We start from the raw sequence: 16631 nt of genomic DNA, 5'->3' as shown, positions 1-16631 counted from the left end.
ACCTCCCCCTCTCATCACCCCTCTGTTCTGAACTTTGATTTGTCCTTTTCATGTGTGTTCATTTTTTTGATTGTATCCTTTGGTACATATGGTCATGCCAATTTTCTTCCACTATTTGATCTGAGGAAGTGAGTCTGGCCCACGAAAGTTCATCACCTAATAAACCATCTTGTTAGTCTTTAAAGTGTTACATAGTCCTGTTTTTGTTTCAGCTAGACCAGACTAACACAGCTACATTTCTATTACTATTGAAATAATCTGTGATTTTTTAATGTTGTGCCACCCACTGAAGATTTTTTACCAGTGGTCTTGGGAATTTTTTTGAAACTCAGTTACTATGTGGGAGCCATTACTTTTTTCATTTGAACAGGTTGTTAATTTCCGGATATTTCATATCAGATCCTCAGAGGGTATAAATCCACTTAGCTCCATTGATGTCAAAGAAGCTGTGCCAATCTATGGCAGATGAGAATCTGGCTCAAGATATACATATAAGTGTTTTTTCCATCATTTTTCAAATTTGTTTTATAAGTCATGGTTTATGATGATAAAGGTTTTATGTTCCTTGGGTAATAGTAGGTATGCTTCAGTCTTGAAAGGTCATGAATATAGGCCCCTGAGAGGTAAAGAATTTACTCAGTTGATTTTATGGCAACTGCAAAAAATGGCCGAAGAGACCCATTCAAGAGAGGTAATCTCTGCTGAATCTATCACATTTAAAGGTGATATTTTGACCATTTGGGCTTTGCCCTTCTGTATGCTCTTTTCTCCTCTGCTAAGTTAGACTGCTGCTTCTTCTAACTCCAGAGACTTTTATTAAGCTTGTTGCCATAGAAGATGTCTTTTGGGATGGGCACATTATTCATTCAGTATACATGCCCAAGCAAGCGGGGAGTATTTCTGAGGATTGGGTACAAAAGCAATTTCTGATGTGGGTAGCAAAAACTGTCCTGAAAGCCTAAATTAATATACTCTGGATCCTTCCATGCTCTATTAGATGTTATTAACAAATGCTTCAAACGCTTTTTTAAAGAACATAGAACTACTTCGTCAAAAGTTGAAATCTAAATGGTGGGCAATATCTAAAGGCCCAAATTCAGCAAAACTTTAAATCACATGGTTAAGTTCAGCCCTATTTAGCAAAGCACTGAAATACATACTTACCTTTAATCATATGTATAAGTCCCACTGAAGACAAAGTTCAGCATGTTTTTTTTGATGGATGCATTTGTGAATTGGGGGCTATATGTTTTGTTCATGGTAAACATTGTTTGCTTTAAAAATAAAAAGGGCTTTAAAAATTAGTGGTATATGCCTATGCAGAATTGCATGTGAAGTATCTCTTGCACGCGATGAACCAAATCCTTATGTGGTGACAAATTAGGCTCAACTATTGACCTCAGAACCTACCCCCAACTTTCTGAGGATCTGGCCCCAGTTGACTAGTGATTTTCACTGTTTTTAGAGCTTGATTTTATTTTTGCTTATGCTTAGATTTTTGTTACCCAGTTTACACTGAAGTATTTAGTGTGTATAAATGATCCCTGGGTGTCCTCCTGTGACTTGTGCATCCCATATCTAACATTACTTTGGAAAGTAAATAATGATAAATATTGATGAAAATCCAATATTATTACCACGTTTCTACCTGTATTCACGCAGAATAACTTCACAAGAACCAGATACTGTTACATAGTAATGAACTGGGAATGAGAGTTTATTGCAGCCCGCTGCTGAATGGAAATGGCTATGGATATCATTGACCCAATCCTGCTAACTTTTATCGGAGATTCTTTTTAGCTCAAGAAAAGGCTGTGATTTTTTTTTGACGTGAGGGGAATGAGTTTTATTCCATGACCAATGCATGCAAAAACATGCCAGTTGTGATTGACTAAGTATAGATTTTTTTAGATTATTATGTTTACGTTCAGATGTAATACAGATGAATACAAATACTGTATTCTTAGAGCTGTTTTATAATTATTTTCCTTTGATTTAAATTCAGGGCTTGATTTTTAAGATTATCATTCCCTTTCTTCACCTGAAACTTTGAAGTTTTGTGGTGTGGTAATTTGTAGGTTCAAATTGTCATATTGCCATCTAACTACTTAGTTTACTACCAGTGCATATTTATAACTCCAAATAACTGTGCCAGCAAATGTGCAGCTACAAAAGGGGGGTTCCAGATTAAGGTCTCTGTGAAAGTCAGGTTTTAAAACCCCAAAGCGGCCAGTTGATTAGCAAGATACAAAGCTTTGCTCTCCTTTCTTTACAAATACCACATGGTTAAGTTCAGCTCTTTTTGTTGTAATAAGATGCATTTCGAACACAAGATCGTGTGGGATCTCCTTTTGCAGCCATGACCCTTTGGCTGGAAAGAATTGTGGGCTGTGTCGCATAACAAATATTTTTAGTTCAAATATTACTTTTCTCTTGCTTCCTTTTCCTCTCTCCTCTTTTCGTATTCTCTTTCTGTTTCCCCCATCTTTTTAATGTTTGTGCTCTCCTTTCCTTGTTGTCATTGCATCTTTGTTTTCTCAAGGCTGATCCATCTCACTGTTGGAGAAGACATATGGGCTTAAGAGAAGGAAATTGGGCTTTTGTTGGTTTGGCACAGTACCTTGATGTTAGCTTATTATGCAATCATCTGAAACAAGGAGGATTTCAGAATCTGGGAAAATTTTGAACAGCTTAGTCATCACAAAGCCAGTGTTTATTACTTCTATGATTTTACTGACATTTTCTTGGTTCCAATGTCTTGAAAATATTAATGCTGATTTTAAATAAATCATTACTTAGAAATACAAACCAATGAGTAAATAATTTGTGAGCTATTTTTGGAGGCAAGTTTTAGGATATGATTCAAATGAGGCCTATATATGATACGGTAGAAATAAAGTATCTCTGAATTATTTTTCTTTTTTTTGCCTTTGAATTTCATGCCCCCTCCCCCCCCCCTTTCTTTTTACAAATCTGACAATCCTTTTTAGTCTTGTTTAATTTTGATTTTATCTTGTGTCCTTCCCTGCTTACGTACTTGAAGAAACCCTTTTATGAAAATATATTTGATATCTTAGGCCTTGTTTATATTAAAAGATTATCATATTTAACATGATCTTGATAATGGATATCAAAAGCATCTAGAAGCACTAGTGGACTTTCAATAAGATTTGTGATCTTATGTCACTTTAAAAAAGTCTGTTTTTGAAAATGACAATTCATGTTTGCTAATAGGATGCTGACCATGACTCTGTGGTCAATGTAGACAAGCACAAGTTGTGTTCAGGAACCACAATTTAAGTAAAATTAGCTGGCCTGCTGATCATGACCAGTGTTTGGACTACACAAAATGATAGTGAGGATGATGTTTGCTAATTCAATTGTTAATTTTCTTTTCTAATTTTTCTTGGCTTTTTACTGATTTCGTGTCTCCTTTTTTTCTTCTGCTTTTTTTTATCTTCTTCCCTTCCTCCTAATCTCATTTCTCTACAATTTTCTGGAAGTTTGTCTTCTGGTTTTAATTTTCAAAGTGTCGTCCCCCCCCCCCCCTTTTCTTGTAATCACCACCACTTTCTTCCATTTTTCCTTTTTGCAAGCAAGCCATAAGTTGATTAATGCCCTAGTTTTACAAAGCCTTATGCACATACTTGACTTTAAACACTGTGAATAGTTCTGTTGAAGTCAGTGGGATGGTTGACAATGCACAAAGTTATTTATGTTAATAAATACTGGCAGGATTGAGGCCTAAAAGTATTCTCTGTAAAACGAGGAGCCTTTCTGTGCAAGGCAACAGTTGTTTCAATAGAAATGGTTATTATTACTTATTTAAATATATATGTTATGTTAGTGCCCTAATGTGGAGCCACATTATGTTAGGTGCAATACTGTCATAGGGTTTATGTACCTAACTCTGGCCCAAGGATTGAAGGGTTAATATAGGCACAGCTGGTTACTGCTGATTGGAAGCTTTACAGCAGCTGGGAAGCAGATGGGTGGGACAGCTACCAGAGAAATGAGCAGACTGGAGAAAAGAGCTACTGCCAGTAAGTTACTGAAGAGCTACTCAGAGAAAACAGCCTCAGCAGGAGATGAACCAGCAGGCTGAAGACTGCAGGGGAAGGTAGGAACAAGCTAAGGGCACTGTCAGAATCAAAGAACCCTTGGCCTTGTGCTTGAATCCAGTGGAAGGGATAGGCCTGGGTTTGCCTACTAAACCTCTGGTGGATTTGGGAGTGAGGAAAGGATTCAGGCTCTTGGACAACAGGAATAGATCAGCAGCCCTGCTGCACTATGTAAGCCCAGGAGCTGCACCACGTTTGGCCAGAGTGGGTGCCTTTGCACTGGTGCACTGCCTTAAAAGTACAAATACAAGTAAAGACTGTGTCCCTGTATTGGTGAGTTTACAGTCTAAACTCATCAAATTTGAAAAACTCTGGGTTCACTATAATAAGGAAGTACACACACTGTTCTCTGTAAAGGCTGCAAAATTACAAAAATGATTGGGACATTGATTTGTTTTAACTTTTTGTTTTATAATTTTAGTGCAAAAACTTCAACAAGGATGAAAAATTGCAAACAACGAATCCATTCTTTGATAAACATTGTTGAGCCAATATAAGCATTTACACAAAAAAATCCAGTCTTGTAATGGCTGGAAGCCTTTAGGCCCTGACTCAGGGAAACATCTCTGGGTTTTTTAAAAAAAAGCTATCAGTGTTAAAAAGTGATTTAGGCACCCAAGTCTAATTGAAAGGAATGGGATTTAGGCTCCTAGGTCTCTTAGGCACTTTTACATTTTTTACTTAAAAGCTCAAAGGTTAAGCACTTGATTCTGTGCTTTTGTGAACAGGCCAAGTCTTAGTTTCATGGTCTGTTAGGAGGCTGCATCCTCAATGCACAATTAATGGGCTCAGGCCAGCTCCTCTTACTTAAGTGACTAGTGCCAATAATGTCAATAGGGTTATTCACGTGATTAAGGGGTGTTCCATCAGTATAGCGTGTAGAATACAAACTACTGTTTGTTGAATAAATGAATGACATGCTTCTGAGTCCATCAGAGATAATTGCAAATTTACCTTGTTTAATGTTTTCCTCTCCTTTTGTCTTTTAATATTACATGAATTTTAGTCCTTGCTAAAGCGAAAGTCTAGTAGGCTAGTTATAGAATAGGCCGTATGCCAGCTTTTCTGTGCAGTTCTGCCAATCCATCTCATTCCTGACACATTATGCCCCGCAGTTCTGGACTTCTCTGCGGGAGAAAACAGTGGCAAATTATATGGTGCTGTGTGATATGTGGACAAGTGTCTATCATAAACTAAGCCACTGTGCAAGCGCCTGCTATCTGACTGTCATCTGATACCATGCCAATCACCAAGGTATCTGAGGGCCTGTTTCAGCTGGGAAAACTGTGGCCATGGCAGTATTTATCCATGGGAAAAAATGATTGCAGAGTGCTTTAAATTTTCAGCTAAAGAAACCAGTAATTTAGTCCTAAGGTCTGTCTTATCTTCATCATCATTATACTATAAAATCACAGAGTGGAAAATATATGTGCTACATTGTCAATTGGGCATCTTGTAATTTTAACACATCCATTAATCAATGGCTATAACCCTGTAAGATGGGATAAGAGTAAAGAAGCTCACATGAATCCTTCCCCAAATGAATACTTCCTTAATCTTGAATACTCTTAGAGACATTAACATCTTATGACTTTCTTCCCTCACCTCATTTAAATGTTCTGCCATACAGTGCAATCTGGATCAAAAGCTCAACACATTTTCTTAAAATAATATGTCTGGCAAAGAGTTTGGATCCAAATCAAAACGTTTCTGTACTTTGGCCATTAGTGCACACAGCTTACTGCTGGGAAAGACTGATGCTCAAAAGATAGAAGAAAATAGCACCTGCTTTCTCACGCTGGTTTATGTTTGCAGTCTTGATAAAAATGCAAGACAGCATATGCAGAAACTGTGCAGAAACACTATTCACATGGTAATTCCTTTGTATTTGAATAATTTCTTTTCAGGTGCCTGAATGAATGCCAGACTAGTGGGAGGATTTGAGCATCCCCTTCCTTAAGTTTGTCCATGGCCATGTTTAGCATCTAGCTCATTTCTCAGATCAAAGACTCTCACTTTGTCTGGGTACTCAAATATGAAGGGCAGGCTCACTGGTTCAAATCAAATCCAAGTTCATCTGAATAAGTCCTGTTTAGATAACATGACCCCAAGTTGAATTTATCAAAACCAGGATTGTACTGGATCACAGGAAATGGCATTGTGAAGTTTTCTCACATTATTTCCACTCATGATTAGTAACAAAACACAGAGCTGCACTTGGAACTTGCTAAGCCTTATTCTCAACTAAAAGCCTAACTTTAAATAACATTAAGATTTTTCGACAAGCCAACAAAAGCAAGTGAGAAAATTCCAAGTTAAGGCTGTTACTTATGATGTGGTGGAGAGAAATACCCCAAATGTTATGTAAGTCAAGGCTGAACTGTTGGATTTAACTTTGACATTTACAACTTTAACTGGTTAGAATTGTACTTAATCATAATTTCAATATAAACTGGCTTGATATAAACTGCTGAGCACCTGCTTATATAATGATATTTGTGGGGCCTTCGCACTTTTGAAAATCAGATCAAAAAATTTCCATACATGGGAACTTCCTTTGTTGTTTTAATATAAGAATAATTAATTATAACTTGGCCAGTGAGCATTGATAAGATAAAGTAATTCTTTCCACAGTGGAAAGTACTTGGTGAAATTTTGCAGCCCGAATTGTGCTGGTGGCTAGACTGGATGTCTCTCCTGGTGTTAAAATCTATGAATATGAGAAACTGCTGTTGCAGTCTGAGGCAAATACTGGCATTTAAATGTGTATTTGTATAATCAACCTTGTAAACCAAGAAAATAACAGCATTTTTGTTCAGCTTTACAGAAACAAGGCTTAAACTTCAGTGTAAGTTTTAAACTGTCATGATCTTGGTGACATTTCTTCTTATTTGACAAATCTAGATGCAGAGGATCCTAATGTCTATGTGCAATCTTGCTAAAATTGATAGGACTTCATATAGGTGTAAGGGTCTATACTTATGCCTTTTTTGCAGCGCCTCTGAGTGTAAGTTTTTGAGGTGCTGTTTTTTGTTGTGTGTTTGTGCAATGCCTAACACTATGGGGTCCTGGTTCATGACCATTACTCCTAAAATATGTCTCCTACACCGGGCCAGACTGGGTAGATAGACTTGTGGTAGTAGGACTGGTGCTAGTGTTCTACAAGTATCTGTGTGAATGTTCTGGCTTAGGTGAAAACTCAGGTTCTCAAGCCAACCTGTTAGGTTCCGGAGCCTGAGATGTAATGACACATTGTTATAATTAAGTTCTCTGTCTTGAGCACGGGTATCATGAGTCTGTCTATTCACAATAGGAAGCTCAGTCCCAGTAGTAGAGTAGGCAGACAATTAATTCAGATAATAAATACTCAGAATTGTCATCATGTCCAGAGTATGTAAAGTGGCATACCTGCTAATGTTGTTATGCAGATAAGGATCACTAAATCGGATGTATTTGAGAAAATTATCAAAACTCAACCATCTCATCTCACAGCGTTTGTCCAGCAAACCTTTTTATAGATTGTTTCATGTCTGTTCATGACTAAGGTGCTACTGCCCCAGAAATGTAAAGCATAATACCACTGAAATTGCCATTTCTTTGTCTGATTTCAGGTCAAAGGAATTTAACTTAACTAATATGCATTCTACCACAAACAGCTGATCAGTCCAGACAGTTTGCCATCCAAGTTTATGAAAAGTTTTTTTCCAAACTTTTATGCATCTAAGGACTGAGTGTCACAATGGTAATGAAACAATAGGGCAGGCTTACTGGGCACATTTTCAGGTTTGGATATGAAAGGTTGCAGTATTCTAATGGCTCATGAAGTACGAGAAAAAGTTGGTTAATATTTTTTTGTGACTGCATATGGGATCAACACAGGTTGGTTTGGCTAATGTTTCTGTAAAGAATAGATACATTTTCTTTGAAGTGATTAGTCAACCTTTTTTTGATATATATAAAAAAAAACCTCACCACTGAGACTGTTTGATTACGTGGCTTGCTGTGGATTGTTGGTTGTTCTTTAAAAAAATCATTTGTATATTTCAAAATGTGACAAAACCATTTTTTTTTGAACAGCACAACTGAGATTTTATATGCCATAAAATAACTTTTGGCCACTGAATTACAAACAAGGAGATGTAGTTCTCTGTCAGATCCATGATTTCAGAAGGAATTGTAGGCACCCCAATGAAGTTATATTGGGGCCCTCAGGGTGAAGCATACAAACTCAATGGAGTCTGAATGTAAGCATTAACCAATACATTAGTGTGTGCCCAACATTCTGTGTCCTGGAGATGGACTCTCTGAGAGAGAGGATTTCCTAGGCCGATAGTTCAATATAACTTACTTGTGCTACATCAGTTTGCAGCAGGAGATCTGTATGCCTTGCTGTGGCATGAAACCAGATGCATCAAGCTGCACGAGTGTATGTGCTAAGATCATATTCAGAATCGTGACTAATGCAGCAGTTTGGGATTCTACTGGATGATTCCTATTTTCCTAACTTTAGCAGTGTGAACAATCACACTTGACATTATTGTGCTGGATCTACAAATACACCATAAGCCAAATTATGCCTACCTCAGCATGGTGCATTATAAGGAAAGGGTAGCCACTTTCCTCCCCAGGGCACCAGTGTTGGAGGCCTCTGAATTTCACAGGAGGTGTTGGCTAGCACAAGCTAGAAGGGAGTCTGCTAGCCCTCCCTGCATCACTTGTGGACTCAGAAGTAGTATCTATCATAATTTCTCAACATCATCTTTCACCCGAAAGGCAATACAGCAGCATAATGCCGCCTGACACTGGTCGACTGGCAATGTCATCCATGATGATGGGTGCCAGATAAGATCCTAGACAAATACACAATACCTTCCTGCCAGTGCAACAACTCTGCCTCAGAAGGTGCTTGAGTACTCTTGCCTTGGTAGCAATAATTCTATCCCTTTGCACTTTAGTCTTTATATATCCTGCAGACACCCCTTATTTCTTTTAAATGTGCTGTAAATGAACAAGATTACACCAGTTTAAGAGGGGTAGCTGTGTTAATCTGTTGCAGCAAAACCAACGAGTACTGTCGCACCTTAAAGACTAATGAGTGGTTTGTTAGTCAACTATTGTAGATTGCTTGATTAGCAGCATCATTTCTGTGTGACTAATAAGGGAGCTCCAATCCCAACTGGTGCTTCTAAGTACTTTTGTATTATCAATGATGATAAATGCAACCCTCATTACATAGTACCTTTGCGTGTGGAGTGGGAGGGGTATGCATACAGCATTCATGTACACGTACTAAATTTTTTTGGAAGGAAAAAAAAGCCATGTTCAAAGCAAAGGATAGAGGTGAAATGGTTAGCTGACTGACTAAAGAAAAAGGACAAAAATGTGGGACCATGAGAACAGTATATTCCATAATAAAGAGCAGAGTGTAAACAATATTATATAGTTTTTTACTAATGATGAATTCAATTCATTTTTCAATATATGTGTTGACTTTAATATATTTTAATCTGAATGTAACAAAAATCTTGAAGTTACCCTTGTCCCTCCGTCTTACTTCCCCCTCTCTTTGTTTAGGAGGGGATTTTATTCCACACTTAAGATAGAAATCTGGGATTTTGGATTTATGGATTTCTCTCTGTTAGGAATGTTTATCCAGCCACTAAAAGCTTGTTTGACAACTATGTTTTTCTGTGTGTAATTAGATCTTCCACATTGTAAGGGGTTTGTTGGATAGAGTGCCAGTCAGTAAGCGCATTACTAGCCAAGATGAATTATAGATGAGGATATGGTTTTGTGACTATTAAGGTATTGTGGTGGGTATAGCTACTCTGGCTTTCTATGCCTGTGCGCATGAAGGGGAAGAGATTACATTTGAATATCCCAGCCCATGTTTTACTGTACATTAAGATTTTACATTTCTGATCTCAGTTGTGTACAGAATCCAGTTGGCTTATCCCGGTTAGGGTCTGGCATGAAAAATCTCTTGTTTTAATGCATAATGCATAGATTTCTTAATGTGTAGTTTGAGAAAAAACTTATTAACTATAATCAATAGGTTTTATAAAAGTTTTAAAATTCTACTATAGCTAATCATTTTGAAAAAGACATTTAAGCTGTAAATAGCATTTAAAAGTAAACAGAGCTTTACACAAAGTGACAGCTACTATTACATTTTCTGCTTCTGAATGTGAGAAAATTAATGTACCAAAAAAGTGTCTACTATTTAAAGGCGTCTTGCTCCAGACATTTTTAACAACTGAGATTTACAGTGGGTAGACCACTGAAGTGTCTCGTCATTAAATTATGCACTGTGCATTAGAAACAGATGTACTACTGGGAACCTTGCATGACGGCACAATCTCCAACATTTGCCAATTAAGATGCTGCTAAAACAGAACATGATTAACAGATCGACCATTCTATTTAGGAGAAAAAGGTGAAGCACAGATAGAGGAGCAATAATTTCAGTGTTGTTAGAGTACTTGTTTTAAAGGCCAAACCTTTGCTATAATTTAGATTTCCATTGTCTGGGAACACACGACACCATTTAGTGAATTTCGTGATACAAACTTGCATACTTTCTGAGGTATTTTTTAAATGCATAAGTAAGTAGAATGCTATCTGATGTATCTTCGATCAGTGGTTCCCAACTGCCAGTCTGCAAACCAGTGCAGGGTCAGGATCTGCTGGCTGCTAGGCCGTGGTGGGGCTGGGGTTGAGATACCTCTTCTCACAGTGTGTTTCCTGCCCCACCTCTCAGCCAACCAGTACAGTACACTGTGCGGTGGGAGGGTCGCGCGGAACATGGCACAGCAGCCTTAGAGCAGCCATAACCTAGGCAGCTGTGTTCAGCTGGCAGCTGGGAGGCATTGCAGGGCTAGGTGAAGGTGGTGGGGCAGGCACAGGGAGCTCTGGGGGTAGGGCTAGTGGGGGGGTCATTAAGAAGTGGGGAGCTGGCACTGGGGGGCTCTGAGGGTAGGGCTAGTAGTGAGAGGGCTATGGGGTAGGGCTAGCACTGGGGGGCACTGGGGACAGGGCTGATATCAGGGACTGGGAGCTGGGACTGGGGAAGCTGGGGGGGGGGTTGTGTGCAGTGGGGCTCTGGAAACAGACAGCTGGCACCGGGGGGGTCTGGTGGTGGGGGCCTGGCACTGAGGCATTTGGGATGGGGGCGGTTGGGTGCAGGGGACTCTGGGGTCAGTGGCTGGTGCTGGGAAGTAGTGGAGGGATGGGGGGCTCGAGGGGTTAGGGCTGGCACTGGGGGGATCTGAGGGCTGGAGCTTTTTATACTGCAGACCAGCAAACCCATTCACAAACTCCTGGTGGACCGGTAACATTTATTTGACTATTTGAATATTCATTGCCTGCATAATGAATATGCAAATAAAATTTCGCTAGTCCACCAGAAGTTTGTGAATGGGTTTGCCAGTGTGTGGTATAAAAAAGGCTGGGAACCACTATCTTAGATAAGCCAGAGTAAAGCATCATAATTTAGGAGAGGATTTTTAACAGAAGAAAGGTAACCAAAATGACACAGTTTTTATATGAAGATTAGATATAAATTGACATCATGAGGAACTAACCAGTCCCTGCCCATTAAGATACAGGCAGTCCCCGACTTACGCGGATCCGACTTACGTCGGATCCGCACTTACGAACGGGGCTTTCTCACCCCGGAAGTCGGGGCGAGAAAGCCCCGTTCGTAAGCTGCTCCGGTGCCCCTGGTCTGCTGGAGACGGTCTCCAGCAGACCAGGGGCACCGGGCGGGTTCCCGCGCCTCTGAGGCTTAGCCAGAGCAAAGCCTCAGAGGCGCGGGGAACCGCCGCTGCTGCCGCTTCAATCCGGGTGCCTGTGGTCTGCTGGGGACCGTCCCCAGCAGACCACAGGCTCCCGGACTGAAGCCGCAGCCGCGGCGGGGTCCCTCGCCTCTGAGGCTTTGCCAGAGCAAAGCCTCAGAGGCGCGGCACCCCGCTGCCGCTGCGGCTCTGCTCCCCGTGTCCCTGGTCTGCTGGGGGGGGGGGGGGAGCGCAGCTAGTGTGCTCCCCCCCCCCCCCAGCAGACCAGGCTTTTGTTTTGGACTCTGGGGCAGAGCAGCTGGGGCGCTGCCGATTGGTCCTGCAGCGCCCGCTCTGGGCACTACTGGACCAACCCGGCAGCACCCCAGCTGCTCTGCCCCAGGTCCTGATTCAGCCGCTGCTGGTCAGTTTCAGCAGCGGCTGAATCAGGACACCTGGGGCAGAGCAGATGGGGTGCTGCTGGGTTGCTCCAGTAGTGCTGAGGAGCGGCGCTACTGGAGCAACCCAGCAGCACCCCAGCTGCTCTGCCCCAGGCGTCCCCAAGTCAGCTTCTGCTGAAACTGACCAGCGCTGACTACAGGAAGCCCCAGGCAGAGTTGCTCTGCCCCGGGCTTCCTGGAATCAGCTGCTGATCAGTTTCAGCAGCAGCTGACTTGGGGACGCCTGGGGTTCTTAAGTTGATTCTGTATGTAAGTCAGAACTGGCGGTCAGTTTCAGCAGTGTCTGAATCTGGACGCCAATTCCGACTTACATACAGATTCAACTTAAGAACAAACCTACAGTCCCTATCTTGTACGTAACCCGGGGACTGCCTGTATATATATTCTAAGATATGTTTTCTGCTAGATAATGAAAAAACATGTAGTGTGTTATACTATGGTGTCTCTTATGCTGACACAACATGTAGTAGTTCTGTTTTAATCAATGATACTACACTGTGACATTATTTTATGTGAGATGAAGCTAAGTTGTGTCACTCCACTCTGTGATATTTGATACATAAGATCTGACAGACTCCTCCTTCTCCTGAGAGGTCTATTGTAACCCCTGCTCACACAGGGTATTAGCCCTCACAATTTTCTATTAGTCTAGCAGTACACCCCTATCTTCCATTTCTGGAGACTGACAATTAATATCAATATTGATATCTTCCCCACCTCTGATAATTAAAATGTTGGAGAGGAAACTTTAGAAACAAGGGAAATAATAGACTGAGCCAAACAGAACTCAGACACAATATTAATCAGATTTGCAAATAAACAGGTAGAAAGTGCATACGACAAAACTATGCACTATATAAAGCCCCAAAAGAGTTGAAGTATACTTCTTGATCTTGCATAATGCAGAAATGGTTTTCCTAAGGCAATATACTGAGGAATTAGATATGTATTTTTAATCTAAATATTAAGTATGATTTGATTTTTTTTAAATAACTTTTAGACAACGTGTACAGACTAAGACTTTTTCCAAAGTTACTTGGCTATGTAAAAGCGGCGAGGAGTCCTGTGGCACCTTATAGGCTAATCGAAGTGTTGGAGCATAAGCTTTCATGGGCAAAGAGCCACTTCGTCAGATGCATGCATCTGATGAAGTGGGACTTTGCCCACGAAAGCTTATGCTCCAACACTTTGGTTAGTCTATAAGGTGCCACAGGACACTCTGCCGCTTTTGCAGATTCAGACTAACACGGCTATCCCTCTGATACTTGGCTATGTAAAGTCACTGTTGGGAGCTGATGGTGTTCATATATTAAATGGCAGTGAAACCATATCTGATTTTGATTTCTAAATAACCTTTTACTTTTTTCAGTTTGTTTCATGACTATGAATAGACATAGTATGTTTGCTTAGAACTGCTTAGAAATGACTGCTCCCTATGGTACCCTACATTGTTTATATCTGATAGAAATGGTGCTATAAAGAGCATTAGCAGGCAAACACTAACCAATGTATCATGTCACCTGTTTCTGGAAAGAGATTAAAATGAGAAACATGGTGTAGCTCTTGCTCTTCTGGATCATTGTCAACTTACAATGACACATTTAAGCTAGGTACCAGCTTATTTCATTTTTTAAATAATTGTGATGGATAATATCAAATAATGGATAAGGATAATAAGCATATAAATTATTTATTAATGTAATTTCCCACAACTGTGACAATTTAAGGAGGAGGCAGGGATGGGGATCGGACCATAATTACTGAATGAGACTAGATGCTGAGATTCAGAAAGTTTAAAGCTTTTTAACCATTAAAACACAATTTATTGCAATCACATGTCAAAATGTACAAAGTAAGTATACTTAAATCAAACACCAGTAAGTGCTCACTAATAAGTTTTCTACATATCTGTACATTTTTATTACTATTTTTAGAAATTTTTTTAATCAATTTCTGTGTATGGTGAAATTAATAATTATGGATTAAAAATCTGATCCTTCCAAACCTACAGAAATGGTTCCTTCTCTTTTCCCAGTCTTATGGAATAGTTATTATATTGAAAATCTTTTTTCAGACTAGACTTTAGGAGCTTGAGCCAATGCTCATGAAAGTCAATGGAAAGACTCCCATTGATTTCACTGTGCTCTGCATTACACATTAGAAAAAGGATTCCAGTAAAAGAAATTTTAACTAACTTGCTTTCAGCTCTCATGGCCTACAACTAAGAAGATGAGCAAATGTTTCCTTGCGATGTTACTAATTCTGCACGGTGAATAAACCAGTGAGTATTCTCCAGAGAGGTGGTCTTTTAATGTGTGGTGTTCCTCTCTGGAGGGCATGAAAGAATGTTCAAGGGCATTGTGGGATAGTGCTTGGGCCAACCACATGGGTACAGGGAGGGAGTGCTCCATTTCAGGTCCCACTCCACTTCCAGTCCAAGTCTGCACCCAGCCCTGCTCTCTGTCTAGCCCCAGATTCTCCCCAAACTCCAGTTCCACCCCTAGCTCCAGACTTCAGTCCAAGTTCTGCTGCTGAGGAAACCTTGGCCATGCATTAATGAAAGCTAGAAGTATCTGATTTGATTTAAAAAACAGGGTTTGAAAAAATAAAAAATACAAATGAGACTTTCTGCTGATGCCAGTAGCTGAGAGTGAGAACTCTTCATTGTAGATCTCAGCTGCTGGGATTTTAGCAGGGGACACCACATAGAGCAGGGCTACTCAACATGTGGCCTGTAGGCCGCATGCGACCCACAGACCTTTTGTTTGTGGCCTGTGGATGTGGTTTGGGTTTATGCAAGGCTCAACATGTGGCCGATATGGGAATATGCTCCATAATGGCGAGGAGTCTCCCAGGCAGGGTGAGCATTGAAAGACACAAGCTGACGGGCTGGCTGGAACAGACAGGTACAGCGTTTCTAGCCCCCAGGGAAGAGGTGCCAGGAGCACTGGGGCATTGTGGGAAGTGCTTTATATTCATGCCCGTCAGTGTGAAAGAAGTTATTTGTATATATTTGCATGTATATGCAACCACACTTAAGTTGCGGCCCTCGGCATGTGCTGTGAGTATCATTGTGGCCCCTGGGGCTTCCCAAGTTGAGTAGCCCTGTTACTTTTCATATATTAGTGATGCTCTTAAGTGTGTGAGTATGTTTTGCAGGGCCACCCTTAGAAACTTTGGTACCCTACTCAGTCTCCCTGGAGGGGCAGGAGCAGGGCAGAGAGGCAGCAGAGTTGGGCCTGTCCTTGACTCATTGTCAGTGGCAGGAAATGGAGTGAACTGGTCCTAGTCCACTCTGCTCCCCTGGCTGCTAGCCATGTCGCTTGGGGATGTGGGATTGGGGAATGGGTGGAATCGCTTCCCTTCATTCACAAATGGCAGGAAGTGAAGCGGCATGGCTGGGAGTCAGGGGAGCAGAGTGAGCTGAGACTGGGTCACTCAGCTTCATGCCACTGCCAGTCAGTCAGTGTGAGGGGGCCTGACCCCTGCTGCTAGTGTCAGACCTGCCCAACTTGCCCCTCCCCCCCATTCCTGTCACGCAAGAGGAAGGGCTGGAATGGGATAGAGCAGGGAAAGTGTAGGGTGGTGTCCCAGATGCCACAACCCTCTAGTGGTGGCCATGGGTAGGCACAGTCTGTGGGGTGGCCATCCAGGCGTGGGACTGGTCACCAGTGCTGGGGCTGCCCCCTAAATAGGTGCCCCCAGTTTCATGGTACTCTGTGTGGCGGTGTAATTTGCATATTGGTAGGGATGGCCTTGGTATATTGTAATGATTCCATGGCCCATGGGCATCATGGATGATGATGGTAAAAGAATTTCAGACTTGTGCTCTGAAAATACATTTACTCCTAGAGCTAAAGGTAAACCTGAATGGGTCAACCAAGAGAGGGCAGCATAGTCACAAACACTTGAGCAACTCTGAATCCTATCCAGGAAAGAATTTGGCTCATTAGAGCCTATCCTGCATGTCAGTCCAAATTGTGCTTTCCATTTAATTTGTGTAATTTAATTTGCTCCATTGACTTCAAGAGAATTTCAGGAGTATACATCAGGATCCATGTGTGCAGCTGAAATCAGCTTTTCAGCGTTGCGTATATTTGATAGCTATTCCAAGAAATTAACAAGAAAAATATGTTGTCTTAACTTTTGTATATACAAATTTCTTCTGTTTTAGTGTGTTTATTTTTATGACATTGTCTATTAGAGAGTTGCAAATATTAGATGAAAAACAGTGAAATTATTCACACAGCGAACTGCAAGCAGCAGATTTCACA

General features: G+C 40.9%; 1 long non-coding RNA gene across 5 annotated transcripts in view; it reads left to right on the top strand.

Moving 5' to 3' along the window:
* The window catches only part of LOC142829848 (uncharacterized), an 85509-nt gene that overhangs the window by 30583 nt on the left and 38295 nt on the right, over positions 1–16631 (top strand). The window contains exon 3 of one of the 5 annotated variants that reach the window (XR_012904710.1): positions 14563–14970. The exons of the other annotated variants lie outside the window; for them this stretch is intronic. This is a non-coding gene — a long non-coding RNA (uncharacterized LOC142829848). Of the gene's footprint in view, positions 1–14562; positions 14971–16631 lie in introns of those variants that run through there. 5 annotated transcript variants of the gene reach the window in all.

Source organism: Pelodiscus sinensis, chromosome 6, assembly GCF_049634645.1.
Source record: "Pelodiscus sinensis isolate JC-2024 chromosome 6, ASM4963464v1, whole genome shotgun sequence".
Taxonomy (NCBI): domain Eukaryota; kingdom Metazoa; phylum Chordata; order Testudines; family Trionychidae; genus Pelodiscus; species Pelodiscus sinensis.
The sequence above is the reverse complement of the archived record's forward strand: the minus strand, read 5'-3'. Positions and strand labels throughout refer to the sequence as shown.